Source organism: Pelodiscus sinensis, chromosome 10 (genome assembly GCF_049634645.1).
Source record: "Pelodiscus sinensis isolate JC-2024 chromosome 10, ASM4963464v1, whole genome shotgun sequence".
NCBI lineage: Eukaryota > Metazoa > Chordata > Testudines > Trionychidae > Pelodiscus > Pelodiscus sinensis.
The window spans coordinates 24,282,920-24,309,832 of record NC_134720.1 but is presented as its reverse complement, the minus strand read 5'-3'; positions in this window follow the sequence as shown (position 1 = coordinate 24,309,832).

Below are 26,913 nucleotides of genomic sequence, written 5' to 3'. Positions count from 1 at the left end.
TTAATTCTTTTTAATAGTGAAGAAGTGGATACATTAAGTGCAACTCCAAGCCATTTAATGTGATTTTCTGTTGAACATTTCATTAGGATTATTTAGTCCAAGATCAATAATAGTAGTTACCATTAATAATTTTACTTGCATGTTGATCTATTACTTATATTAACAACCAACAAATGTTGGTAGGGATAGAAAAAGTTTCTGTTTTATACTGAAAACTATAAATAAACAAATGTTCACTGGAGTTTGTAAATGTTAGTTGACTACAAGTAAATGTATCACAATCGCTTTTGAATAGGCAAATTATTCTAAAAGCATTTTCTATAGTGTTGTTGCCAGTAACTTTTCTATTTAGAAGATAAACAGTAAATTTAAGTTACATAATTAAGTTAATCTTTTAGATTTTAATATAATGTGGCCTGAGTTTCAAGGCTTAAATGAGATTTTACAGGTATAACTTATTACTAGAAAAAAATACCATTTCCCCTTAGCAGCAGTGAACAGTGTACATCTCTTATGTTCCTTTGTCTCAGACAAGAGAAAACAATAAAATACTGCCAGGTCTTTTCTGACAGTTGCTTTAAAAATTATAATAAAAAATATAACTTCTGCGTGCAACGGTTGAAAGTCTATCACTTTGCAGAAAAATAGATTGTGCTTCTAAGGCCCTTCAACCATAAGGCCTCTTTTGTAAAGATGCCTGCCTTTAAAATGCAACTTTTTTGTTCGATGAACAGCCTAATGTTCCATGCACTATACTAGTACTAGCATTTTATGCAACATTGAAAGACTCAATTAATTTACATAATTCCATGAGTATTACCATGACTTTAAGGTAGGTTAGTCTGCTCAGGAGTCTTGTCTGTTCAGTATATATTTTGGCCATTTTGATAAATTAATCATTTCTAAAAACAATTAATTATACTTATGACAAATTGAACCTTATACCCATGGGTCTTAAATTTTTATAGTAGAAATCTAATATTAATGCGTATAAGATCAGTGATTTAGTGAGTACCTTAACAGTCAACAATGCCTAAGGCTGAACAAAATTAATATTTTGTTTCCCATCTGGAGACTTCAGTAAAATTAATGAGGAAGGGTGCTTATTGTAATACATAATGGGAGTAAATGCACAATATTTAACCCGGGGATTCTATTGACATCCACATTCAGATATTTTGTCTATTTTCCAGTGTAGTGGGTGAACCATACAGTCTGTTTTCTAAATGTGAATATCAATATGGATAATACTGTCTGTAATGACACTCACTTCTCTACATTTATTGTCATAGATACAGAAATTGGATTCATTTTATCACTTAACAACAGAAAACCCTGGTGCATGGCATTCCTATTATTAAGATAAAGCATTTGTTTCTGCTGAAGTATTATTCTTATGCGTACAATATTGAATCTGTCCATAAATGACAAAAATATGATGACAACCACACTAAAAGCACACATGCACACACACACACTCACAAAGAATGATACTCTGAAACTCTGCAACTCTGCTGGTAGAAAAATAAATTACAGGAAAATATCTGTGAATTTATCTGTATGAAAAATAATTCTGATAATATAAAAACTTCTCTGAATATTCTTCAAGATGCTGGAAAATGCCTCCCTATACTGGGGAGAGAGATAGACATGGAGAGGATAAAGCTTGTAACTTAGACCATTTGAAAACATACAAACGGTCCCTACCATCTCCCTAATTTATAATTATTGTAAGTTAGTTTGACTTTAAGGAGCAGTAATTGCTCATTTCCCAGCTCTTTGACTGAGGTGCACCAACGCTGCCCTGTACTATGATTGTTTTTTTGGGGAAACTCACTTCAGACCCGATTCAGCTCTCACTGAAGTCAGTGGCAAAATTCCTACTGATTCAGTTGGTGCAGGTCCAACTCCTGTAGTCCTGCATTTCTGCTTTGGGTCTGAGATGGATATTTTTTTCCCTCACAATTTTTCTCATTTTAAATATTTGTGAGTGTCCTGACAAGAACTGTGAGTGTTCGTTTGTAATACATTCCATTTACAATATACAATGAAACACTTTTTAGTTACTAAAATTGTGTAATAGTTTACCTGTTTTTTTTTTAAAAAAAAGGTTAAGATGTTGCAAGTGTGCTACATTTTCTTTTAAATTAGTTTTTCTATTTTAATAGGAAAAGCTGATATTTAAATAGGATGACTCAGTTTTCATTCAGATGGGACCCTAGCCAATCAGCCAACAAATGAATGTTGCAATGCTACATTTTCTGCAAAAATCTTTAACACTATAAACATTTCTTATGAATAGAAGAAGAGAAATACTATCAAGAAGAGATGTTTTATGACACCTACTGTAATTGAAGCTACAGTGGAATTAATAATACAATTCAATAAAAAGGAGTATGCTCTTAAATAATTTCACTCGACCGTTTAACAAGTTTGTTATAATTTGTATATAAAAATACACTAATCTATGTTTTGTCTGTATATGGATATAATATGTATTTGGTCTGAAAGACTAAGTATTACATTATAATTTTATATTTTAAAATAATTTAAACATTAATTCTGATAGTTTTAAACAAATAAATTACAAATAAAATTATTTTTGATTCAATGGAATGCATTGAGAAAGTACAAGTCTGTTAAGTTGTCTAACATTCAGTGATTGGGGTGGAAAAAAGTGGATTTGAAACCCTTAAAAAACAAAGCACTCAAACCATCACATTCTGTATAAATCTGCATTATTAATTCACTGTAAAATAGATCCAGTTGGAGTACTTGTTTTTGCATTAAATTAAGCCTTTGATGTTCTTTAATGCTTCGATTTAGCCTCTAATTTGTCAGAACACAAATGCACCAGCAGCTGTTGAAAATATCACTTTTGCAGGAGTGTTGCTGGCCAATAAAATTCCAGCAAGTCATCTTCCTATCTGGCTGCACAAAATAGCACTGAAAAAGTAGTCATCTCTTTGAAGTATCACTCCAATTATAGGTTTTAACCCCACAGGTCACAGTTTGATTATTTACACAATGCTAGCGTAATTCTGTCTCAATTCTAGGCTTTCTGTCCTTCCAAAGCATTCACCAGCTCCAGTGGAGGAAATTTCAGACGGCTGCTATGATGGCATTGACCTGTGTTTGATAGGGTTAGACAGCATTTGGCTGCTCACTGTATGTTTTGTGCATTATTTAACTTTCTATAGCATTATTTAATGGTGAAAGCAAAGGATTTTGGGTTTACATTTCACCTGTCTTTGGAAACAATTTTAAATTCATTTCCTATACTATATTATATTTATCATATGTAATATGCACACATGGTTTGCTGGTTAAAGTCCATTATTTGACAAAAAACAATTTGCTAACCTTACATTGTACATTCAGTTATGGGTCTCTTTATACTGAGGTTAAATGCCAGTGTTGATGCTTGACAGCAAAAATGGGCAAATCCACCATGCTGGTTAAATTGTCTAATTTTATTACATTAGACATTTCTTGGCAAATGCATCTGCCAGCAGGAAATATAAATGCTGCCTTTGCACCAAGGCAACTAGCTCTGTCATTTCTGACTTTTGATAATATTCTCCTCTGCATTTGCATCAAAAAGATTGAAAGAGAAAAACAGGTTTTTAATTGTTTGTTGTGCTGACAACCAACAATTAGAATGAAATTCATTTGATGCTATTGAGAAAAGCTAAAAAATCACCTGTCCAGCAAAAGCCTACCATTTCTTTCAAATCCTTGTATTGCCAGGAGAACGTCTATCATAATTATGGTGGAAAGTTTGAAGGCTTACTAAACTTTTAGGCTAGTTAGACCTAGTCTACATTTCATCTCAACGGCAACTGAAGTTGAAAATATAATTTTGATTCACTAGTTATTGAATTATTGAGTTACCAGTTTACCTTTTCTTCCCACTCTAAAATGAGTGGATGAGATACACTTTGGTATTCAGAAAAACTTTTCATTAGTGCAACACTGGATTAGTTGCTACTTGTGATTTGATTCCTATTTTACATTGGAATCAATCATTTAAGTTCTGTATTGGAAATTAAATACAAATAACCTTACCTCTTCTCTTTCTTCTTTTTGTTTGCTACACTCACTTGTATCTTGTCTCAAATCCAATGGAGAACACTTCAGAGCAAGGATTGTCTTCCTACATGTTTGAATAGTGGTCAGAACAATGGGAACCCAATTCTGGGTGCTTCCATTATACAGTCAATAAATCATCATCATGAAAGTCTATCCTATTCTTGTATTTTAAGTTAAAAGGACCTTTGAAATAGGGTTTGGACTTACCAGAGCTGCTAGTGATTAAACATTTGGAGTCAGGAAGAGGCGATAGTTTAAAAACAAGTTGACTTCTAACTCTTTCTTTTTCAATTTCACTTTGTAACAACATAGAACAACCACATTACTTTAAAATTGATGTAGTAAAATGGACCTGAATAATACATTGTAGCTCTGACCAGAAAATGTTTGCTTACTCACATAAAGTAATTTGCCTCTTAGCACAGCTGGGTTTCCTTTTCCAAGTGTTTTATTTTTTATGAAGTAAAGAGAAAACATTATTTTTGTAAACCAATGTTTTAATCTAATTGATGACAAGTCAATGGCCTAGAATAGCAATGGTTACTTCAAAACACCTCTCAATTTGCACATTTTAGGGCCTACTAAGCTAGAGAACTGAAGCATGAGGCAAATGAAAAAATATGAAGTTCATAATCTATGGAGACCTGCATGTGTACAGCCATAAAAGCCACAACTGCTAGCTCAGGTGGAAAAATGTTGAAGTGAGAAATGTATTCAATAAATAGAAAACACAGCATGGAGCTGAAAAGTGTGCATGAGAAACTGGTTAGGAGATTCGAATAATGGAAAAGGAAGCAGATGGAGCATGAGTGTACATTAAACAGTAGTGTTCATAGCTTGTGACATAAAGCATTCCTCTGGGAGCCTAATTCTTAACTATCTTGAAATTCATTCAATTTAAAATATCATGGTCTTGTTATCATCTCATTTTCCTGAAATTTTATTGAAAATATTATTGTGATGGGCTGCATTTCATACTTGGAAATGCGTGCTGGTGGAATGGAAGGGGATGCATAAAGATTCTTTAATATTGGTCTAACTTTATGTGCCTCAAGTGCCAGTTGCTTCTGCTATAGTCATGGCAGCAAAGTTCCTAGGGGCTTGTCTTCACTACCACGCTACACTGATGAAGCTGCGCCGACATAGTGCATCTAGCGAAGACATGCTGAGTTGCCAGGAGAGCGCTCTCCCATCGATATAATTACTTCCTCCCAGTGAGAAGTGGAAGTTATGTCAGTGGGAAAGCACCTACATCTCATTTTCAAAAGGAAATTGGGAGTCTAAGTGGGTCTGACTGACAATGTAATTTTGGCTCCTAAGTGCTTTTTTCCAAATGAGAGTTAGGCATTGCAATGTTGAGTGCAGCAACCCTTAAATACCTTTAAACATCTGGGCTATCATTATTTATGAAAACATGTGTTTATGCAGGGTTTATATACAGTCTTTGTAGTGCATCATAATAAAAGGGGAAAGGTCACTTTTTTTGTGGCTGTCATCAGGGGAGTTGATGTCCCGTGGTGAATGAGGCATTACATCATCTTGTGTGATGGGACATGGCAGAGGAAAGAGAATAGAGACCATCAAATAACTGCATCTGAAAACAGTGCATGCCTGCAAATATATCCACATTTAGATAAGCAAAAGTCTGTCACTGTGCATATGCACTTAGAGGGAGGAGATGTGTAGGGAAACATCCATTGGGTTCTCACCATCTCTGTCTCTCCTATGGAGTAGAGAGAGAGGAGATGGACTGTTCAGGTCATTCTGGGTATGTCTACACTACAAAGTTAGTTCGAACTAACGGACGTTAGTTCGAACTAACTTTCATAGGCGCTACACTAGCGCTAAGTTAGTTAGAATTTAATTCGAACTAATGGAGCGCTTAGTTCGAACTAGGAAAACCTCATTCCACGAGGATTAAGCCTAGTTCGAACTAGCTAGTTTGAATTAAGGGGTGTGTAGCCCCTTAATTCGAACTAGTGGGAGGCTAGCCCTCCCCAGGTTTCCCTGGTGGCCACTCTGGCCAACACCAGGGAAACTCTACTGCCCCCCTCCCGGCCCCGGAGCCCTTAAAGGGGCACGGTCTGGCTACGGTGCCCGTGCCAGGTGCAAGCCTGCCAGCACCCAGCCAGCAGACCCTGCACCTGGCACGGATCGAGCCACCCACCCAATGCCCCCCCAGCCCTCTCCCTCTTCCCGGGACCAGGCTGGCGTCTCCCGGGAGCTTGCCCGGGACCGCAAGAGGCAGGCCCCCGCCTGGGCTAGTGCAGACATCGCACTAGGCACAGGAAAGTGGCCGGCTAGGGCAGAAGAGCTGCCAGCCTGGCCACCCAGGAACAGGTGTGCAAGAGAATCAAGGGGGTCCACTGAGACCCCCGACCCTGAGCGCTGAGCTTACAATGGCCGTCCTGGGTCAGACCAAAGGTCCATCTAGCCCAGTAGCCTGTCTGCCGACAGCGGCCAACCCTAGGAACCCTGAAGGGGATGGACCGAAGACAGTGACCAAGCCATTTGTCTCATGCCATCCCTCTCCAGCCTTCCACAAACCTTGGACAGGGACACCACTCCTACCCCCTGGCTAATAGCATTCCATGGACCCAACCTCCATGACTTGATCTCACTTCCCTTTAAACTCTGTTCCAGTTCTAGCCTTCACAGCCTCCTGCAGCAAGGAGTTCCACAGGTTGACTCTTTGCTTTGTGAAGAACAACTTTCTGTTACTAGTTTGAAGCCTGCTACCCATTCCTTTCCTTTGGTATCCTCTAGTCCTTCTTTATGGGAACTAATGAAGAACTTTTCTGTATGCACCGTCTCCACCCAACTCCTGCTTTTAGAGACCTCTATCCTGTCCCCCCTCCGTCTCCTCTTTTCTAAGCTGAAAAGTCCCAGTCTCTTTAGCCTCTCTTCATATGGGACCTGTTCCCAACCCCTGATCATTTTAGTTGCCCTCCCCTCTACCAGCCTCTCTCTTCCCCTCTCCCACCTCCTTTTCCCAGTCTCCCCCAGTTTTGTTCAATAAAGACAGATTCCATTTTGGAAGACACGTTATCTTTATTTTGTACATCAAGAAGAGGGGCTAGGGAAGGGTAAGTGGAAGGAGGTGAGGGAGGAATGGGGCATGAGCCCCCGATGGGGAGGACTGGGCTGGCTCTGCGGTCTTCTGGGGGTGGAAGCTCTCCTGCAGCCCCCCAATTGCCCGCTCTCTCCAGATGGCAGCCTGCAGCAAGTGCAGCCGGGCTGATGGACGAGTGCTGTGATGTGCCCAGTGTGGGCACTCAGGGCACTCCAAGCCAGGACTGCTTTGCAAGCGGGGCACCCCTGAGAACTGTCTGTCCGGGGTGGGGGTCGGGACCCTTTAAGCACAGCCCTCGGCTAGCCTGAGACAGCATCTCCATGCTCTAAGTCCTCCTCTGATGCCCTGCCGGCACTGCTTCCGGCCATCCTTAACCCCGCTTCAGGGTCCACTTAATGTGGACGTGCTCGTTCGAATTAGCAAAACGCTAATTCGAACTAGTTTTTAGTTCTAGATGCATTAGTTCGAATTAGCTTAGTTCGAATTAACTAATTTGCACTAAGTTAGTTCGAATTAGCGCTGTAGTGTGGACATACCCCCGTTTCCTCTGGATTTGGATTGTGGGAGAGAGCAAGTGAAAGGCATCAGATCTCAGTCATTAGCTCTCCTAGAGGGAAAGGGAACCAGGCGGGAGAGAGAACTTTCTGTTACAAAGACAAGTGTCATGGAATGAGGGGGCTCCAAACATGGATAATGGTCTCTCATTAGGTGTAGCTATTTCTCCATAGTGGGAAGAATGGGAACCCTGTAAGTTCATTGTCCCACCAAGTGATTTCTCAAGTCACTATTCATTGAAGAGGCAGAAGGAGGAGAAAACAGTGAGGAGCTGAGCTCCTCTCACACCTCCAAGAACAAGAGGAGAGGGGGATACTCTTCCTCTTCTTTTAGGAGGAGGGATGGAGAGAGGCATGTACTGTAAACTATATCAAAAGTATATCATGGAGTGGTGAGGTACCATGGGAAGCCCACAGTAATCATAGTTATGCAACTCCTCTAAAATTAGCCATAGATTGTATAGAAATTTATTTGACATGTTTTTAGATTTTAAAAAAATGTCACTGATTTTATTTTCCACATCCCTCCAGCTGTGAAGTGGGCTGCTATTAGTATAGACCTATTGTATGAATATATTACCCAAAATAACTTTATGTGCGTAATGTAATGTAAAGGTCTGGCATCTCAGGATTTTACTAAGAAGCAAGCTATTACTAGTTTGAACAGGTCCTTCTTCCAGTTGTGCCAGAAAGTATTAGTCACTAATATCTTACCTAGCAGTAACCAGATACAACAACATTTACTGTGCCTACAGTGCATGTATATTTAAAATGTTGTGGATGTGCACAATGTTTTATTTTTTAATGAAAAGAAATGTTTGATTTTGCTTTTTCTGCCATTGGATTAAATGGCAAAATTCCTATTGAATTCAGTGGGACCAGGATTGTATACACCTGGAAAGCTTGCAGGATGTCAATTTTATAGGCTAATTAAAGGGTACTATGGTGCAAGACTTGGCAAAGAATAAAGATTTACATGAACACTGTATTGACAGAATGTTTCATACTCTGAGCTTGAAAGCAAAAGGTGCTTTGCATCACTTTACTTGCTATGCTGACCAATTGATTATAAAGATCTTAATAACAGAAAATGGGACTCAGTCCTGACATTCACAAACATCAGTTATAATTTCATAAACATGCTCAATTTTCAACTGTGCTGGATTTGGTTCCAATGGAAGAAAAGGTCAGCTTGAAAGCTACATTAAATAAATGTTCTGTGTAATTTTGTTTAGTTCCATGTATCTACATTTTCTATGACTAGAAAAAAATGAAAGCAAGATATTATTTTTGAAGATTCAAACAAAGAATCTGGTGTTAACACCACTCAAATCTGGGACAAGCTCTGTCAGTTACCTGCCATGGAAACAACCAAAGATGTTTTGAAATCAAGGACTGACAGTCATGCTGCATATTGATGTGACCAAAGGTAATATTGATGCTTAGGAGAAGGGAGCCAAATTCTGAGTGCTGCATTTGTTTGATCATTTACCCTTACCTTAATGGTGGTAGCAAGATGAGAATAAGTTCACTGTCACGGGTGCTGATTCCATGAATGCTGCAGTGCTGGAATACCACTGGGGAAAATGGTGGATGCTGAGCACCCATCAACAGCCCCCCATCAGCAACCCTCCTCTACACCTGGTGTATCCTGCCACTGGTGTGCCCTGCTTCCCTTTCCTTCCTACCACCTCTTGCCTGCCACAATCAGCTGTTTTGAGGCTTGCAGGTGGCGGGGGGGGGGGGGGGGGGAAAGAGGGAGAGAAGAGTAGGAGTGGGGACAGGACACATTTGGGGGCAAGGCCAGAGCAGAGGCAGGAAGAGGAGAAGAGGTGGAGCATGGATGAGGCTTAAGGCAGAGTTGGGAGTCTAGCACCCTCTGGCATGTTGGAAAGTCAGCACTTGTGTTCCCTACATTGCTGAAGCCTTATGTTTGTTTTTTGAGAGACAGAGGCACAAATTTGGCTCAGTGTTTCGAATGTGGAAATATTACCCCTTTCTCCCTATTGAAGCAGAGGATGAGATCTCTATACCTGGATTTCAGGAAAACATTTGACATTAATATGATAACTGAAAGGGGAATATGGAACTGGTTAAAGGGGAGACTATAATGGATCATACTGAAAGGTGAACTGTCAGGTTGGATGGGTGTTGCTAGTTGAGTTCCTCAGGAATCAGGTCTTGGGATCTATCTTATTTAACTTTTTGATTAATGACCTTGACACAAAAAGTGGGAGTGTGCTAATAAAATTGGCAGATGACACAAAGTCGAGAGATATAGCCAAAATAGAGGAGAAATGAAATATCATACAGAAAGATGGGGACAGCCTTGAAAATTGGAGTAATAGAAGTGGGATAAGATTTAATAATTTACCATGCAAGGTTATGCACTTATGAACTAAAACCAAGAATTTGGCTTTAGGGGCCTTGCCAGTCAGAAGTAAAAAAAGGAGAAATATCTTGGGTGTCTTGGTTGGTCACAAGATGACAATAAGCTGCTAATGTGATACAGCTGTGAAAAAAGGCTAATGCATTCCTAGGATGGATCAGGCAAGGCATTTTCTATAGAGACAGGAAGTGCTAGTACCATTATATAAAGCACTGCTGAGCCCTCATGTGGAATATTATGTACAGTTCTGGTCTCCTAATTTTAATAAAGATGAATTCAACCTGGAACAGGTGCAGAGAAGGGCTGTTAGGGTGATCAGAGGAATAGAAAACTTCCCTTAACGAGAGAAGACTCAAAGAACTTGGCTTGTTTAGCCTAACCGCCCCCACCCCCAATAGCTGGGGTAATTTGATTGCTCTCCATAAATACATGAGAGGGATAAATACCAGGGAGGGAGAGGAGTTATGAAATGAAGTGGCAATGTAAACACAAGAACAAATAGATGTGAACGGTCCAACAAATTTAGGCTTGAAATTAGATAGATGTTTCTAACCATCAGGAGGGAAATTCTGGAACAGTCTTCCAAGGAGAACAGTGGGAGCAAAAAGCCTAACTGGCTTTAAGACTGAGCTTGATAAGTTTATGGAGGGGATGGTATGATGAGATGGCCTACAATGTCATGTAGTCAATCTGTGATTATTAGTAGTAAATGTCTCTGGTGAGGGGACACGAGATGGGGATGGCTCTGACCTCTTACAGAGAATTCTTCCCCAGGAGTCTGACTGTTGGATCTTTTCAAAATGCTCAGGGTCGAACTGACCACAATATTTGTGGCTAGAAAGGAATTGAGTAAGATTGGCAGAGATCCTGGGACCTTTTGCTTTCCTCTTCAGCACGGGGAATGAGGTCACTTGCAGGTTTAAAGTAGTGCATAGGATGGATTCTCTGTAACTTGAAGTCTTTAAATCATGATTTGAGGATTTTCCAGGGTCATTACAGGTAGGCAAGTGGAAGTTCAATGTGCAGGTCAGGCTAAATGATCAGGATGGTCCCTTCTGTCTCCAAAAATCTATGAGTCACTGAGTTTGCTCTGATGGCTGCTCACCCCTTACATCCCTGGCAGCTGGAAAATTAGTATTGTCCTCTCTTTAATCACAGGGTAAATGTGTTACTTACTCGGGATGGGGATAGTAGGCTCTAACGTGCTTTCCTTCTCATGTCATGGGTTTCTGGAATCTATCCATGAAAGGGTCCTGCTGACATCAATCGACTTCCATGAAAGGGAGGGAGACAGAGTAGACTACCTGTGGTCACTTTGGCTGCTGTGCTCAGGAAATGGCATTCCTTGTCATATAGACTGGAGTTTTGTAGTTCTCCAGATAGCTATAAATCAATGGATAGCTAGTGTGATTTAATGTGATCTGGGTGACTTGTTGCCCCACTCCAGCTGAAAGATGAGCAGAAGAAAAGAAGGCCTTTGCTTTTTTTCCCTCCAACCATAAATAAAGTGGCTTGTCCTACTCCTATACTGTGATCCACAGTTATTGTTTACTGAAGGCAATTTCATGCCTGTGGTTTTCCATTGGCACTGGTTGATGAGTATTGCTGTACTATGTGATCTGCTTCTTCAACCCTTAACTGTCTCTGGTTCACTTACTCATGGTTCTGTGACACTGCCCAAGCGTATTCCCAGCACAAGTTCTTTAGTGGCTGACTCACTTTTATAGTCTGCTGTACAGCAGGGTAGGTCAATAAAACAGGATCCAAGGGGATCCCTCCTCAGCTCTGCACATGTTTGGAGGGTTTGTTAACAGAATGCAATGGAGAAAAACATTTCCAATGGAGACGAGAATGTCCACATGAGCAGCCAGCAGCACATAAATCAGGAGACTGGAATCTGCCCAGGGAGGCTGCCCTGCTGGTTTTCTGTGGCAGAGTGTGTTCTGTCATACAGGTTACCAGCACTGGAGGAGCGTTCCAGTATCCCGTGAAAAGGGACAGGAGTTTATATCGGCTTTTTATTGGGGAAAGGCATTACTCTCTGCAATGTCTGCCTGCCTCACTGATTTCAGGCTGATAGGATGATTGCATGTTTGTAAAACTGCAGGTATTTAACTTCCTGTAGCACATTTCTCTCTCCTCGATGTGGCACAGCATTCAACAAGCTTTCTTTGCCATGCACAAACTCTCAGTTTGGCAAATTACCCATTTTAATTAAAATTCTTATTTCAGAATGTTCTGCTGTCAGTGGCCAGACTGCTGACAAAATGACATCTTTTGTGATACTGGAATTATGGAGGCTCAGTGTTAGAGATTATTACTAAATATTTCCATGCTGCTTCACTCCTGTTTTAAGAGTCAGATGAAATAGGTCGAATTTATTCCAGGTATAAGCCTCTTGACAACCCTGACTCAATTTGGCTTGTTTTCTTTAAAACTAAAAATCAAAGCATTGTTTTTTCATGAGAAGGATGATTAGAAATATATCTAATTTTTTTCAAATAAAAGTCAGCTAATGCATAAAGGAGCCTTCTAAAAACAGCTCTTAAAATGTTAAGTATTTTGTCTGTTTTTAAAACCAATATAGGAGGAGGAATAGAAACTTTCTTATTCTGATATATTTCATAGCTTGAGCCTGTACCTACTCATTGGAGTCAACAGCAAAGCTACAATTGACTTTAATGGGGCAGAATCTAGGCCACAGTGGACAAATATATCACCGTTGTAATGAAGGATGTCAGTTTTCACGAAGGTGGTTGCAGCTGGCAGCAGGTGGCTTGAAAATGTTTCATTTTAATCAACAATATTTTCCCCCAAATACACTTCACAGTTTATGCATGGTGAGAAATGATTCTCACAATGTGAATTTAGAGAACATTGTGCAGTGTAAAATGGGTGCAACTTTTACTCACGGAAAAGCTACATCAATTTTCAAGATGGAATTTTCAAAAGGGAAGCTTTTTTATCTTAGCACAAAGTTCTAAGATATTGCCCTTGCATTTAAATGTAGGCAATGCTATAATACAGACTTAATCTCTGACCCTACAATACTATCTGTGGGGTTGCAAGAGTTTGCCTGCATGGAATTCATCTCTGAATTTGGGAATCTGGGTCTGATTTTGTACCTTCAATCATAATGATTCCAATTCAGTAAACTATCCCTATTCAGCAATCCCTGGTCTACACTAAGGTGCTATTTTGAAATAATTTCCGAGTGTAGTCGTGCCCCAAAGGACTTAAGCAACTGCTTCATTTTAAGCATTTGCTTAAGCACTTTGGTGAATCAGAACCATTGAACAGAACTATTACTCCTCAAAGAGCTCAGCTGATATCAGGTGCTCTTCGATGTGAATAAGGATGGCATAACTGATACTTTAGTAGATTATTACTTTTAAGTGAATCAAATTAAATAAGATAAATAACTGTTATTTTATAACAGTTATACAAAGTCTCATCTCATTAACTGCTCATATTAATATATTTAGCTTTGTCCCTGTCTCTTAAAAAATTAGAAATGGCAGGAAATACTTTCAGTCCGTTTGACTTAATAGTTTAAAATTCAGAATCTTTGTTAAAATCCTATGAGAAACATAGGCTGGGTCCTTCTATCTGAACTCTGCAAAATTCCCATCAACTAATCTCCAAGGCCACGTCTACACTACAAGGTTTTTGTGCAAAAACAGCTGTTCTTGCGCACAAACCTGGGGAGCGTCCATACCTCAAATGAGCTCTTGCACAATTAAATGGACAGTTAAATGGCAGAACAGAGGGCTTTTTCCGCCGTAGGTAAACCTCCTTTTCTGAGGCATAACTGCTTTTAGTGCTTCAGCTATTGTGCAAGATGGCAAGTGTGGATGCTCCAGAGGGGTTTCTTATGCAAGAAACCCCTATGGAAAAAAGCACAGGTGCTCTGTCTTGTGCAAGAGCATCCAGCAATGTGGACGCTCTCTTGCACAAAAGCACATTGCTTTTGCGCTGTGCCTTGAGGTGTGGACGTGCTCTTGTGCAAGAAGTTTTTGTGCAAAAAGTCTAGTGCAAAAGGCTTTTTGCTCAAGAAGCCTGTAGAGTAGACATAGCCTAAGGATATGTCTGCACAGCTGCTGACATTATTCCGAAATAAAAAAGAGCATGTCTACACAGCAAGCCATTGTTTCAAAATAATGTCGAGCTGGAGGACTTCTTACTCTGACTCCTGTAACCCTCATTCATGAGGAGTAAGGGAAGTCAACTTCCTGTTCTGCCTTCGACTTACTGCTGTGTAGATAGTGCCAAAAGCCGAATGAAGCTATTTTGACTTCAACTATGCAAATGATGTAGCTGAAGCTGTGTAGCTTAATTTGACCCTGAACTTATAAACTCCTATGCATATACTTAATCTGGGGACTCCACCAGGAAGGACTTCTTATATGCAGAAAGTTAAGCATATTCATGAGGGTTTATCAGTTGAGGGTCTTAATTTGCTAGTATTCATATGTTTAGTGTAGATGCATCATCTGTATCTATATTTTGGATATAATTTTTGTCAGAATTAATTTCATTGCTATATTAACGCCTAGATCAGACTTAAGCTATAACCTTCCAGCATGGTTAGACATGTTACCTGTAATCTTTCATATGGATACAGTTCATCATTAGTGAAACTCAGATGTCATATTTCAGGACTCACAACTGATATATCAGTCACAGCATAAAATGCTATCATTCCTGTAGACCAACTGTTTACCAGAGTATAACACAAACTCTCCTCCTGTGTCTCATTTCATCACACTGTTCCACATAGTGATGTTTCAATGTGAAATGAAGTTTTTTCATGCTGTGCTTCTGAGTAGAAAAAAGACAGAAGAACATGTATGATAAATGGTGAAGGTTCCAAGAGAAGCATTGCAAAACAATACAATTTGGAAGCGTTACATTTGCTTAAATAATTTAGAACATAAATGTGGCTGTTAGTTTTATAACTAAATACTATTTATGTGACAATGGGTGGAAAATCAGTTATATTTCCAGTGAATTACTTAATCTCATGTCTTATTTAGGAATTAGGAAATATAACTCACTGTAAAGTTGCCATTGTGAAATATTTTCTTAGAATCTATGTCATTAGCAAAAAATATAACTATTCTCTTCAATAGTTCATATATTTAGTTACAAGTTTTTTGTTATGGGAAAATTAATTTTAATTTTTCTAAAGTGCAAGTCACTTACTCTTTGTTATATTTTAGATTACATTCTACAGTTTAAACAGATGAGTTAATTAAATGGTAGATCAGTAATGATACTTAGATTGGGATTCTTTTCTCTGTGTATGGTGACTTCTGTGGAATTACTCAGATTTGTGTTGGTGTAAATCAGAGGAGAACCAAGCTATTAGTTTGAATACAAGTTTTAAAATGAGTTTTAAAATGATACTTAATGATCAAATCATATCTGGAATTGTGGACGCTCAGCCCTCCTGGAAAACAGGTGTCAGGTAATCATAATGGTGAAAAAACCAGAAGCGCCCAAAGCTTGAGACCACTTAACTTATCAGCAACTTTAGGATAACTATGTTTACTTCTCTTGGAAGGTCATGGCAAGGATAAATAGGATCCTGACCCTGCAAACTCTTCTGCACATGTTTAATTTAATGTCTACAGTTAAGCAAATGTGTAAGTGTTTGCAGGATCCAGAGCTAAAGAACAAAACTCTATCTGTTGATGAAAAAAATCTTTGCACAGACCTACCCTAGAGATGGCTTGCTGCTCTATGTTTTCTTGAGCCTGTTGAAAAATTTAAGATGTATGCGTCTCACTGGTTCTACTGGTTACCTTTGGCTGTGTATTTGTCCCAACACACTAATCCACATATGAACATATACTGCCTCCCAATAATCATATGGAATTTTAGTTAACATGCAGGTATATACTAGGGCTGTAAGCGACTAGTCAACTATCCAATATGCATAAGCTTATCAGCTAGTCAACTAGTGATACGACTAATCACTTCTCCCCCTTGCTGCCTCTATCAGCAGGGCTCTTGCTACAGTTCAGAGGTGGAGGCACCCTTATAGACTAATCAAATAGTCAATAAAAATCCCATCGACTATTCGATTAATTAATCTAAATTTAATAACCCTAGTATAAATACAGTAAATCTATTCTGTAGTATATCTAATCACTATGCTCAGTAGGCTAAGCCCCCTCTTTCTGATCACATCTAGTAGCTTCCATAGCTCCTATTTCTTATGCTCAGTATCTTATTCTTGTGTCACATGTTACTATTTTTGTACAGAAATGTTTGTTGAAGGTATATTATGTTGTAATAGTCTTGTATAAAAATTAAGTAGTTTTAGAAATATTAAGTGAATATCCTTTACAGATCTCAGTTAAGCTTCCAATATAAAAAGTAAAAAGATGCTGTGGTAAATGCTAGAGAAACTCACTGCTGTCATGAACTTTCTTAATTAAAAATCTGGTATTTCTCTCTCTCTCCCTCTCTCACTTTTTAAAGCAATAATTTATGGTATCTAAAAATAGCTATGAAATACAATCTTCTGGTGATATCAAAGCCGTGAAATACTGTAAAATTGAAAATTATTTGAGGAAAAATGTTATATATTTTCTTGGGAGACAGTGTGTACCTTTACCATGGAAATTATCTTTTCTTTACTACCTTATGGAGAAGTCAAAGATCCAGCAAATACATAATTGTTGCACTAAAGAGTGTAGTAATGAATCTGTAAAACATTTTTCAGATGTGGAAATCACCAGTTAGAGATTATGATAGATTTTCAGGAAAATAAACTTCAGGTCTTGAAGTTTATTGGTAGCATATAAAAAGGAAATAAAAAATTGGAAGAGGATTTGGGGTTTCTGAAAAATGTATATAAAAATAAAAGCAAATGTTGGTTATGAAGATGCTGTGAACCATCAGAAATCATAGTAGTTTTTGATTATATAAAGATGTGGCAAATTGTCTGATGCCTTTTCTTATGGGAGCCTTGTGCAGCACTGATACATTGAAGATTCTGAAAATCATAGTGCCACAGTGGTTTGGAATGACATTTAACTTCAACTATTTCTAGTGCAGAGAACTGATTTATTACACCCCCACTCTCTCTGACACAAGGTAATAAACATTGATGTATTAATCATGTAATGTAATATTTATGGTATTTGCTAAAGACTTCTATGATTAAAATTGTTGACATTTTAATAATGATGCCTAAGAAGTAAACAAAAAGGCTTGCTATTAATGGACTCTGCACCAGAGTAGTTGGCCTTTTGTGTGATCTGTCATCCATAAAAATCTAAGTTCTTCTGTTTGCTTACTGGCCTCTCTAAGGAACATGCACAATGAGTGTAAAAAGTGTAAAGTTTGCCATTCTCTTTCTGCATATGGACAGGATAAGTTGACAAAAACAGCTTGCTGGTTTTAATGTAATAAAATAATTACTGTTCAGAGTCCAGGAAGATCAAATCAACATCTCTAGAATTGGCATTAATATATTTTAAGAAATTTGTATATTAAATTGGGTTCCTTGGGTTTTCTTCAGAGCCTACAGATCTATTTGTCCAAGAAAAAAACGTAATTAGACTATTATATTTTGCATTGTTTGGTTGATTGAGGTTTTTTTATTACAGATTTTTTCCATCTGGATGAGGATTTGAAACTCAGAGATAAATCCACTAGTACATATGTGACTACAAATGAATACAATGTACTTGGCATGCTACTTTCATTAATTTGTTATTGGTGACTTCCTATATGTGCTCCATGAAAATGAAAATAAGATGAGATTAGCATATGAATCTGTTTTAATTTCTACCACTTTGTCAGAGAAAATCCATATCTAGGCAGAAAACATATTGTTAAAAACATCACTTGAAGCTCAAAGGTTCTGTTGTTTGAATTTGGTATATATTACAAACAGACCTCAGTTGGAACTGCAGATAATTGTGCATGAAGGGTATCCAAAATTACCAGACTATTTTAAATAATTCAGGATCTTGAAGTTCAAAAATTGGAAAATTAATATTATTTGGCTGAGTTTCAAACCAAAGAAGTAATGCTTGTTGGCTGGGGAAGCAGCCCTAAGAAATGCCAGAGATTCATGGAGTGTACTTTCTGACTATTATTCAGATTTGTAATCTGGGATCATGTTGGATGCTCATGTGCTCTTTTTCTTCAAATAGAAGAAAAAAACCCAGAATATTTTATGCAGCTGTACTTGTCAATAGGTTCTTTCAAAAGCAGTCCTCACCCTATTTATCTGTGACTTTGTCACTTAGGGTGTGTCTACACAGCACCCTAAACTCGAAACAAGATATTTCAAATCTATTTCAAAATAGCTTATTTTGAAATTTGGCACATCTACACAGTCCCAAATTTTGAAATAATGCACTATTTTGAGCCATCCCTTAATCCTCGTGCAATGAGGTTTACCACAATGGCAAAATAGTACGCCTGTTATTTCAAAAAATATTTCGAAATAACGAGCGGCTTGTGTAGATGAGGGGTAGCTATTTTGGGATACTTCTGGTATCCTGAAATAGTTGTGCAATGAAGACGTACCCAGGAGCGGCCCATGAGGCTAGGCAAACTAGACAGTTGCCTAGGGCACCGCCGGCCAGGGCGCCCCGTGATTACGTCACGGCCATTGACGGCCGTGCAGGCGGGGGCGCCAATCGCGCCTTCTGCCTGGGGAGCCAGCTGCCGCAGCTGGCCTCGAGCCACTCCTGGACGTACCCTTAAATGCGGAATTATTGCAGGGAATACTTCATGAGATTACACTTTTAGACCACACAGCTCCTACAGAATGCACCTTTCTGCTTATGTACTACGTCAGGCTGTGGTCATGTTAAACCTCTGCTGTGCGATTTGCATTAGGCTTCATTTGGCTTATGGGTAAAGTGTAAAGTATTGTCCTATAAAGCTCTAAGTAGTTTTGGATTAGGTTGCACTTCTGTTAAAGGTCTGGTGACAAGCATTTTCAATGTAGAGCCCCTATCTCTGGCACAATATGATTTCTGAGGCAATGTAAGTTAATACCTTGACTGGGTTAAAGCAATGAGTTCTATGGCACCTTGGAGCATGTTATTTCCTTATTTTGAAATAACAAGGAAAGCGTCCACACTACCAAGCCTGTTATTTTGAAACAAATGGTGTGTTTTGAAATAATAACTCCTGCTTGTGAAGAGGAATAGTGTTAATTCAAAATTGTTATTTTGAGAGTTATTATTTCGAAATAACTTATTTTGAAATAACTGGCTAGTGTAGACATGCCCTTTCAGACTAAAGATGTGTCTACATTATGCCCTTAGCTTGAAATAAACTATGCAATTTGAGCTATGCAAATTGTGTAGCTTATTGCTAGTCCATTTCTAAATAGTTTATTTCATAATTTGGCGCTGTCTACGCAGCACCAAATTTTGAAATAAACCGCTGTTCCAAAACATCCCTTAATCCTTGTGGAATGAGGTTTACAGGGATGTTGGAATAGTGAGCCTGTTATATTTCAAAATAATGAGTGCACTGTTAAGACATGGAACAGCTATTTTGGGATACCGGAAGTATCCTGAAATAGCGCCACAGTATAGACGTACCCGAACAGATTTATTAAAGCATAAGAATTGGTTGGAGTGTGATGAAGAACACTATCCTAAATTGAATGCACTCTGGAGCACTCAGCAATCGGTTGAACTGATCTGAGTTCCATAAGCTATGTCTACACTACCAGGTTATTTTGAATAATAACCCCGGAAATAACTATTTCAAAATAAGCTTATTCCTTTTCACAAGCGGGAGTTATTATTTCAAAATAACACACCCCTTATTTCAAAATAACAGGTGTGGTAATGTGGATGCTTGCCTTGTTATTTCAAAATAAGGGGAGTTATTTCGAAATAACTTCCAAGTGTACACATGCCCTTAGGTACTTAACAGGAGAAAATGTGAGGTTGCAGGGCTGGACTGGGTATGAAGGATAGTGGATTTATCATTTCTGAGAGAGAAAGTGGGGTGTGTAATTTTTTCCATCCAAATGTTTGTATATACACCGAGGCATGTGCAGTTATGTACCACCAATAGAAACACATGCTGTGAGTTGTAGGCGACTGTGTGCTTTGCTGTCTGTTCTCTATGTGACAAAAAAAGTGAATTGTTACATCCATGTCTGCATCCAAGAATAAGGACCTAGTCCTTTGAAGAGTCAAAGAAAAAAAGATGATCCTATCACATGCTGACCATTGAAGGGATGAAATTCTGATTTCACAGAAGTTAATGAAAGCTTTGCCATTGATTTCAATGGAGACAAGATTTTACAGTGGTCACTGAATGCACCACAATACTGTAGCAAGATTAAAGATGATAGTGATGATGTTCTGGTTCAAGTATGGCATAGTTACATTCAAACAGAAGGAAGGACTCTCATTTTCCATTGATTCCTAGTGAAGTGACAGATTTGAAAGATAATGATTTGATGGGAAAATTGTAATATTACATAATGAAGGCAGAAAGCAAAGTACACCTTATCTGGGTTTAGACAGGATCATCAGACAGTATTTGTTATCCACGAAAGAAGAACCTTTACAAAAATATTCAATGAATTTTGCTAATCATCAACAAAGATGTAATTGATAGCAACAAGATTATAAGTCTGTACAATCCCTTGCACAGTGGTCCTGATTCTTGACTGGGTCTCCTAGTCACTAAAGCAGTACAAAGAATAAATCATAATGGTAATAATATAAAGCTAAGTCTGAAGAGTCATGAGCAACTTCACAAAATACATAAAATTACAGAAGAGGCCCCAATAAAAACACTAAGCAGTTAGTTCTTAAGTTATTTAATGATATCAACACTAGCCTTAGAATACTTATAAAATCCCTGGGTCTGTACAAGATCAAAGAAAGTGGCAAGGGTCTTACTGAGAGCTGATCTCTTTTGCGATGATAGTGGTGGAATAAAACTTTGATGTTTTATATGCTTAGAGCCCTACATTAAAATATTTTAATGAAGGTGAAAATGAATTCTGAAGTGGCCAGCTTCAATAAAAGTTGATATCATGTACAATATAATACTTGACTTGCTTACCATCAGGTAAATTAGAACTGCAGTGTCCAAAGATCTGAGGTATGGTGAGCAAGTAATTATCAGGCCACTGGTCTTTGTTGATCCTTTAGGCTCTTATAAGATCACAGTGGCATAGATTAAAAAGAAAACAACCTTTCTAAGGTCCTGACCTTTTATGGGTTTACAAAATAAAAGGAAAATTCATAGCTATGAACATGATCATTTTTTGTGAAGACAGATTGGAAGTAATATGAGTTAGGCTTGGCAGGAATAGTCTTATGCAAAACCTAAAACCAATGGAAATGTTTCTGTGTTAAAAAAATGAAAACTGTTTATAAAAACTCCCCTGTGCATCCATCTATTACAGAATGAGCTAGTGCAGGGTTGGCCAACCCATTCCAGGCAAACAGACTGCCCCTTTAAGAAAGGGCTTTTTGGCCACATCAGGCTCCCGTTGGCAGACAATGTCTTTAATACTCCATCTTTAAAGGCCGCATTAGTGTTGGATCATGGAAGCAAGGTAGTAACAAACTTCAATAGGCCTTTATTTAACAAAGGTGAAACCTCTTTACAAAGCTGCTTTTACTCCTCTCTGTAGCTCTCACTCAGGCCTGGTCCATCTCCTCACCCCTGCTTCCTGTTTCCTATGCGGTCTAGGTCAGTGTGCGCTGGGCTTGATCGAAGGGTTTGAAGAGTATGAGGGGGATCAGGGCTGGGGGCAGTGGGCTGGAGCATGGGTGGGAGCTCAGGGGTGCAGGCTGCAGCAGTGCTTACCTCCAGCTGCTCCCAGAAGCAGTGGCATGTCCCCCTTCTGGATCCTACACACAGGTGCAGCCAGAAGGCTCTGTATGATGATCCATCCATAGGCACTGCCTTAACAGCTGCCACAGGCTATAGTTTCTGACCAATGGGAGATGCAGAGCACCCACTTGGGGTGTGTGGAGTGCTCCAGCTGCCCCTAAGCTTAGGATCTAGGGGGAGATAGGATGTGTCACTGCTTCTGGGAACCATGTGGAGTCCTGGCAGGGGTGGAGGGGGCAAGCTCTCATCTCAATCCAATTCCCCAGCAGGAGCTCAAGGGCTGGATTAAAAGGTTTGAGGGGCTGGATGCGGCCTGTGGGCTGTAGTTGCCCATTCCTGCTACAGTAGCATGGTATAATAGACCTGACTTTGGAAGTAAATAGAATAATAGTGTCATTCACCCCACAGATCACAATCAAGTGCCTTGCATAAGTGTTTGATTCATGTTCAAAGGGCATGAGTTGCTTTATCCTTAAGCATCCTTGTTAGCTGATATTTGAAGTAACACTGTTGATATCAGAGGTATCCCAACTGATCAGCCTCTGAGTCTAGAATGACGGGACAATTGACATTGTAATCTCTTTGGGGCAAGGACTCCCCCTTCATTTGTTTAGTGTGCCAATTAACCAATTACATAACATACATAATAGTGACAATTACATAACAAAATAATAGTGACACTTTCATTTGTAAAAGTCAGTATTTGAGATGGACAAGTCCCAGCATGAAAGGAGGGGCTCACAACATTTGTCCTGTCATAAATTAAAACGAAGTAGCATCTCTAAACAGAACAGCCACCACACTTAATTCGGGACACTAATAATGGCAGTATTAAATGAGAGCTGCCTCTTCTCCTTCTGATTCAGAAACTCTTTATGTTTCTCAGAGTAGTTTGGTGAATTAATCAGATGAAAAGAGCTTAGTTCCTGCATACAGAAACGGAAAGAATTTTGTGACAGCCCATGAAGCTCTGTGATTTGTTGTATGGCGCTGGGACTCTGAAAGAGAATTTTCATAAAGAAATGGCTTCGCCACACAATCCTGCATGTGGTCAGCTCAGTGGGGTATCATTTGAAGCAGGATGTGAACAACTGGAGTTGAAATGGAGGGATCTTAGAAGGGTAATGAAAAAGGGACCTTGGTTGCCCATAAATATAATATTCAGGATACCTGAGGATTCTTCAGTCACTTAAGATCACTCTGGTCAAGTAATTTATTGTACTGATTTTTTTTAAACACAGACCACTGAGAAAGAAAGAAAAGTGGATGAAAGCTTAGAAAATCTACAGTGCCTACTTCACAACCACATGAGAGGTCAACACACAGAATTTACACATAACAGTGATTTTCTCATAATGACCTCTCTCTAGGAACAATCATTTTCTTTCTCTCCATCTATTTCTGTATTAGCAACCTGGTCACAATCCTACTGAGGTTCCACTGCTTAGGTGTATATATTGTACTTCTAGTGAAATCTGTGGATGGGCGGTGTGTGGAAGTGTGGTGAGATCTCACAGCATGAGCAAGATAGTTAATACTGCTCAAAACCTATACCATGGGCTAGATTGAAGATCAGGAGTAAAATCCTGGCCCAGTAAAGTTAGAGGAATGCATCAAATTAATCAGACCTGGGGATTTCACCCCAGGTTCACATTGTTTTCTTCCAGCATATACTCAATCTCAGAGACCTCTGGTAGCCACCAGTAGTCCATTTGAATGATTGTGGTGGTGGCATAAAGTGATTACAGCTTCTTACTCAATATGTTGGTCCTACTCCAGTCTTACCCAAAGGAATGTCTATTGTTCAGTATAAGAGATTACTCTCCTTACTTGCTTTGGTCATGGCTCCTTCCGTATTTCCCTATTTGGGGTTGGTACTAGATCCCCTTCTATCAGACATATATACTCTCCTGTGCAGATGCTTGAACCTGAATTCCCACATAGCCTAGCAGCAGGGCTTAACACATAGATTTACTTCCTTTCATCACTTATATATTTTTATCACTTCACTTGAAATGTCAATAACAGTGCAATTAATAATGTTGCCATATAAAAATAGCTATTATAAATTATTTAATCAAGAGCTGCATATACACCTGTCACATCCATAATTGCTAATAGTCCCAGGCTAATCTATTCATTTTACCTATCACATCCCTAAAACACTTGGGGAAAAGAAGAGCTTTGTAGCCAATAAAGAAGGTTAAGATATCCAGGATTTGGTGGACCTCAGAGAAGTGTGTTCCAAAGCAAAGGGCCCATCACAGAGAATGCTCTGTCCACATTTTCTGAACCACATGAAAGGGGTGTCTGCTTCTCTTCTGCTGATTGAAACTGCTCCCAATTTACCCTCCTTTGGAATGTAATGCGCACACACAATAATTTAGGACAGAAAGGAATGAAGCATTCTTCTGTGTAAAGGTTCAGAAAAATTGCAATCACCCCACAGTTTTTCCTTGATACAGGGTATGGGATGTTATCACCTGCAAAAAACAAAATGAGCTGTATGTACAGTGGCGTTGGAACAATTTTTCTAGTGGGGGTACTGGAAACCACTGAACCAGACTGTAAACCCTGTATATAATGGAAACAACTTAAAGCCAGAGGGTGTGGTAACACTCCTAATTCCAACACCTATGTAGATATTGTTGATTTTAGTTAATATTCAAAAATATTTGCAGTGATTTGGAGCCATGTTGATCCCAGGATACAAGAGACACAAGATGAATGGGGTAATATCTTTTATTGGACTAACATTTGTTGATTGGAAGAGACAATCTTTTGAGTTCACAGAGCTATTCTTCTGGTCTGGGAAAGGAAACCAGAGTGTCACAGTTACATATAGGATGGCACAGATTGTTAACCACAAGTGGTTAACACATGTTGCAAAAAACTCCTTAAAATGAAGTATGCAATTTATACCTCTGCAGTCATAAAAAAGGAGAGTTAGTAGGTTACAAATTGTTGTAATGAGCCATAAAATCAGTCTCTTTGTTGGGACCATAACTTTTAGGCTATGTCTACACTGCCCCATTTTGTGCAAAAAAAATGCAAATGAGGCGAAGAGTGGAATATCACTACACCTCATTTGCATAATTAATGAGGCTCCGTTTTTGTGCAAGAGGCTTTTGCACAAAAAGGAGACGTGTACACAGCTCTTTTTTTGCGCAGAAAGCCCCTCTTGTGCAAGAGACATTATTCTGCATTTTTTTCAGGAAGAATGGCTCTTGCACAAGAGGGTAGTTTTGCACAAAAATGGAGCCTCATTAATTATGCAAATAAGGCATGCAATATTCCATGCTTCACTTCATTTGCATATTTTTTGTGCAAAATGTGCACAGTGTAGACATAGCCTTAATGTCTAATGGACTTGTGAATTTAAATTCCTAAGTTCTTCATTTGAAGGTGTGTGCAGATTTCCTTGAGGGTGAGGACTGAAAGGTCAGATATGGAGTGATCACTGTGAAAAGTGTTCACCTGCAGGTGATGTGTCTTTTGTCATTTTTTTATGTTAGCACAGTGATTTTGTTTGGCGTCACTGACAATTGTTGTTGGAGCATTTCATGCATCTGAGGAGGAACACCTTATCTTAAGTTAACTAAGATGGCTGATATGTGCAGAGCCATCCCATACATAGGATGGTTTGGGGCAACCACCCCAGACTCCCTGCTTTGGGGTCCCCCGGGGCGATTGCCTCAACCATCTGATGGATGAGACCTGCAAATAAGGTGGCCTGAGGGTTTGCCTGGGGGGCAGGGTGTTGTGTTGGTGCAGGGGGCATCAGCAGAGGTCTGGAATCCAGCATTCACCATGGTGGTGGAGGCCAGACTGACTTGGCAGTCTGCTGCTTTCTGCTGCCATCTACTAGCCCACCGTGCTGCACTTCACCATGGTGGTGGCAGGCAGAGTGCCCTGGCCTCAGTACCAGCCTGCTCCATTCCCCTGAGCAATGTAGGCCTCAGGGGAACAGAAGGAAGAAGGCTGGGGCCTGGGCCAGGGGCTCCACTTCCCGCTTTCATGGTGAAGTGGGGTGCAGAAGGTTGGGAGATGAGAGGTGGGGCAAAATGGAGCTGGCTGCCAGGCATTGTGAGGGGACGGGGATTTGGGGAAGGGGTGCAATGGATATAGAGCAGGGGTGGTGCCTGTGATGGGGGGAGTTGCCCCGTTCCCTGCACCTGGGGCACTGTGTGTGGGGGGGGGGGAAGGAATCCAGTCCCGGCCACCCCCTAAGGACAGCCCTGGAAATGGGTATAGCAAACCCCTCAGCCATGTTTCCTTTCCTCTGTCACACACACAGTATTCCAGCCATACCTCCTATACCAATGGCAACATAGGAATGGTGGGAAATGCGCCACCAGTTTCATGCCATTATAGTGGGAAAATCTTCCCATGGTCAATTTAATTTAGATCTACTGCTAGACTGATTTCTCTCTCTCTCTCTCGGTTCATATTTGCAAGGCAGAGTGTCTATATCTCCAATCACGGAGTTTTTCATTCAGGCAAAATTTCCATTGGCTTCTGAAGGGAGTTTTCCCATTATAAACTGCAAGTCCATAGCTGTGAGCTTGTCATTTGTCAGCTAGTTAAAGCTGGTCACCAGAATGATACTTTCTTTCCTTATTTAAAAATAATTTCCTTCTTACTGTTTCCTTTTGATCATAAAAGACAAACTTAGTTTTTGCTGCTGCTGTAGCTTGCTAATTACCCTTGAATTTTGTTTGGTACTGAGAGGAGCTACTTTATCTCTTTTCCAGATGCAGGCCTCCTAGGGATAGGATGCCACTTATGTTATATGTGAAAGGAAGGTTGTTTTGCATGTTTCCAATTTTCCCTTTTCCACAGCTTATGGACACTCAAGGGTAAATTTTGAAAGCAGAGATCACTTCTGCAAACAAATCTGATGATTTGTTAATGGGGTTTGTGCTCAGAGATCTGGTTCACTACTTTGCAAA